Genomic DNA, 4,138 nt, shown 5'->3' with positions numbered 1-4,138 from the left:
TGTGTGTCCTCAGGCCTTTTACTAACTTATGATGTCCACCACCAACTGACAGATTAAATCATTTGCATCACTCATGCAGATATAAACTAACAAATTAGGCATGCAGCTAACTAAGGAATTAAATTTACTACAGTCTGCCACTACCTGATTTGCCTGGATGCAGTGATTTCTTATACTGATAACTTGTAGGTACAAAAAATGCTCATGGACAATAAAATAGACTTTTGAGATATTTTATAGATATATTTTTTAACTCATACGAAGCCTTAGTTTGGGCTGACATTTGCTCAGTATTTGTAAAACAGTGCTACAAACTCGCAACCACCAATCAGAAGCTACATCAAATATGCTGAAACAAGCACTAACATAAGTGTGTGCATTTCATGATCTTGACAGTGGATAAATAAGTAGGGATAGCCTCTTTTCCACCATGCTTTCAACTGGATGGCTCCTCATCCAGTTGAAAGCCAGAGCTTTGGAACATTAAAAACATGGCAGGAATAAAGAGTCTTGTGCTAAAACAAAATACTGAAAGCACCCCAGAAAAAATATATTCAATGTTTACCTCTGACAGGCAGGTTCAATAATCAAACATGCATGATTTAACTTCTTAAAATATATTACCTCAAATGCTTGATGGCCCCCTAATCCATGCCTTTCAAAAAAACAATTAAGTTTATGTCAAAGAAGTTTAAGAATCTCAAGCCAGTTACAAATATAAAGAAAATTCCACTGCACAAAGAAGTTACCAAAACTGGCACTACTGAGCAATGTCAGAACAGAGAAGGGCTTGAACTTCTCTAAGTCAGGTGTAAAAAACCGTGGGCAGGATGCTGTCAGAAAACTTTTAAGTCTTTAAGTACCATAATGTGTCTGTTCTGTACCTGTATGGTCACAGAACCAAAACTGACAGAGTTCAAGAAGTGTTTGAACAATGCTCTCAGGCACATGGTGCAACTCTTGGGGCTGTCCAGTGCAGGGTCAAGAGCTGGACTTTGATGATCCTTGTGGGTCCCTTCCAACCTTGAATATTCTGAATCTGTAAATAAAAAACCGAAGTAATAAGACTTTTTAATTAAACTCTGCATAATTTTTATTGTTTAATACTCTGAGCCACACTGAAGTCAAATCTATAATATCTGATTATGACTCCCAGCTGCTACTGTGTATGTTCTGCAATGAACACTTGAATGCATCTGCTATCAGTAACTAATTTGTCTTACTTTGGCCCAAAGCTGTTATGACTGGCATTTCCATCACTCTAACACCTTCTGTGCAACCACACTGACATAGATATTTGAACATTTCATACTCACCTCTGATTTTCCTGAGTGATTTTCAGTTTATTTAAAATTTCTGTGATATTTCCTTCAACTTCCTGTAAAAAAGACATAAATGATGAGAAACATTGAAATACCTTTTGGTATATAACAAAAAAATCTGCAGCAATACTAATTGGCAACATGTCTGATCAGCATTTAAAATACTCCGATACTTTTTACTCCATTAACCTTGACATAAATTATAGTAAGTAGTCTCTGTGTGACAGGAGTTTTAATTTAGCACTACATCTCAAGTTACATATGTCTTTGAGTCTGACATAGAGCCTCTCCTCTTGCCAGTTTTTTACCTTGAGGGAAACTGAACAGACAGTAAAACCAGGTCTTACCATGTGAACAAGGAAGGCTGTTGATAGCTTTGTTTTTGCTACAGCCAGTACTATGCTACAAATGACTTGACTTTGTCCTTCAGCATCCATGACAATTTCTGCCTTTTAGACGGAGCAGCTAGACAAAACTCTGAACGCAATGAGCTTTGTACTTCACATTTCACCTATATCTGAAATGATGCCTACTTTTTTGGCTGCTAACATAGAGCTTCAGACTTCAGAGTGTGCAGCAGAACCAAAAATTGTTTTATTCAAACTACTACTCACTTCTCTCAAGACATCTGTTAGTTCCTGTATTTTACGGAAGTCTTTCCAAGTTCCTCTTGCTGAGCTGTTCCATGAATTTTGTATGTCAGAGTTATCTACCACAGGCTTTTACCTCCTTCCAGTGCCTTCAGTACAGTTGGAAGGAGAAAGATTTTGCAGCTTTGGTTTACATATCTGGATCAAAGTACTCTTATAGCTCTCCACAGTAGTTTAGGAAAAGTAAAAAAAGATGGAATTGTATCCCATACCTTTCCACTTTCTAGCTGGCAAAGCACAGCAGGCCAAGTCTGGAACTTGCTGGAGCCAAAGAGAAGATTTCCAGGCATCTGGGATTAGAGCTAGTGAAGGTAACTCATGTATAAACTAGTTTGCAGCGTGCCTGAACCGCACTGGGTTCTAGGGAAATAAGTTTTATTTGGCATTGGAGAAACATGTTTGATGAGTTGACTTTCATAATTTGAGCCTGAAAAGGCAGTAACAGATCAGTTAAACTGATCTGTTAATATTCCAGCAAAAGAAAACAGAACACACACACTTATCTTTTTAAAAACTAAACCTGTGTGGCAAAGAACATGTACTTATGTAGCATTATTAAATGCTTTCAAAAGAATATGGCAATGCATTAGTTTAATTAGATTGCTCTTAAATTATAATGGGCTTTCCCTTTCAAATGAGGAGTTTTAAATGTTGAATTGCTGTTACAAATGGTATTACAAACTCAGAAAGCCTACACAAGGATTCAGCCAAAGTGTGCTTGAGGGGCCAACTCTCTAAAGGTCTGCAGGGGCCATTCCATTTTCCCTTACGGCTACTTAAGGAGTACAAGGGGTTTCACTCCCTTGCTGACGTGGCTGTCTCCTGTTGGGACAACTATACAACATTGCCATCTGCTGACTGTCCTTTCTCATTACAGTACAGACAAGCTCGCCCCCCTCCCCCCCCAAAAAAAATCCCCCACTCTATAAACCAGCAATTTATATTTAAAGACCTTCTGAATATTCGTATTTGTTTTTAAAAAGCAAAAGGAGGAACTTCACAAAGTGGATATTTTTTTAGAGGACCATATTTCATATTTCATTTGTTATCATGCCATGGGGGAACATATCTTAGAGAGTGTACATGGGAACATTACCTAAGGCACATAGATCCTAAGTTGTCCTGTTTGCTAGGAAAAAAAAAAAAAAAAAAAGAAAAAAAAAGGAAGAGTTTGTGACTAATTGGATGAATTGCTGCTGTTAATTGTTTTAATATCTTGATACCAAGTAAATCGTCTAAAAAACCTAGATTTTTTTTCATTCCCCAAAGCTCTCTGCTGTTGAAGGCCTCCTAATTGCTTCAGAAACAAGTGACAAACTTCTGTCTTGTACTCTTAGGTAGCAGTGCACAGGGTTGGTTGAAAAATTAGGCAAGAAAAACACTTTTTTAAAACATGTCATTAAATTTAAAGATGGTCAAACATATAACAAGAACACAATGGCTGTACCTATACCTGCAATTTTCATATTATGTTTTTCACTAGTTTTTTCAGCTTTCCTGTGAGGTTTTGGCATATGTTTTATTCTTAGTATAATTAATTGATTAATTTATTCTCCTGTCAACAGGTATAACTCTGCTTCAGGGGACAGTAAGTTTGGAGATGTGCTTGACCTTTTAGATGCTTAGTCAAACATACACATTACATGAACAACTGCTGTTTGCCCACCATTAGGAGTGACACATTATCCCCTTCTCATGCTGACTGTACTTTTAGCTGCATGAAATTACCTCCTCACTTCACACAGCTGGAACACTTATGAGCATAACCAGTGACAAGGACATGTTGAAGTGCCTTTATTGAAATCTTGTGCTATTTCTAACTGCACAGCAGCCAGAAGAAAAGGAATACTGTTTGTAAGTGCTGAATGCACTAATCCTGCAGAAATTTGCAAGCATATGTCTTTTATAGTTTAAGTGGTCATCACACAGGCCATTTTCAGTATGCAAATTTTAGCACATGAACAAATTTCAGCAAGTTCTGTACCTTGGATTACATAGTATTCAATACCAGCCTATCTCTCACTGCTTGCTTTGTACAGCACCAATAACTATGAGAGCAGAACCAGTAATGACGGAGCCTAGTGAATTACAGAAAAAAAAGTAACAACCTTATTCTGCAAACAAGTATTCATGTTAATATTTGCCATTTTATTAAAAACCAATTAC

General features: G+C 37.1%; 1 long non-coding RNA gene across 1 annotated transcript; it reads right to left on the bottom strand.

Annotated features, from left to right (window-relative positions):
• Positions 1-217: 217 nt before the first annotated feature.
• Positions 218-1,886, bottom strand: LOC108449294. The gene is made up of 3 exons (XR_001865443.1): positions 1,670-1,886; positions 1,317-1,378; positions 218-1,039 (listed from the first exon to the last, which is right to left on the bottom strand). It is a non-coding gene; the product is annotated as an uncharacterized LOC108449294 (long non-coding RNA).
• Between the last annotated feature and the right edge of the window lie 2,252 nt (positions 1,887-4,138).

The sequence above is a fragment of the Corvus brachyrhynchos genome, unplaced genomic scaffold, assembly GCF_000691975.1.
Source record: "Corvus brachyrhynchos isolate BGI_N302 unplaced genomic scaffold, ASM69197v1 scaffold70, whole genome shotgun sequence".
Classification (NCBI taxonomy): domain Eukaryota; kingdom Metazoa; phylum Chordata; class Aves; order Passeriformes; family Corvidae; genus Corvus; species Corvus brachyrhynchos.
This window is presented reverse-complemented; position numbering and strand designations above follow the sequence as displayed.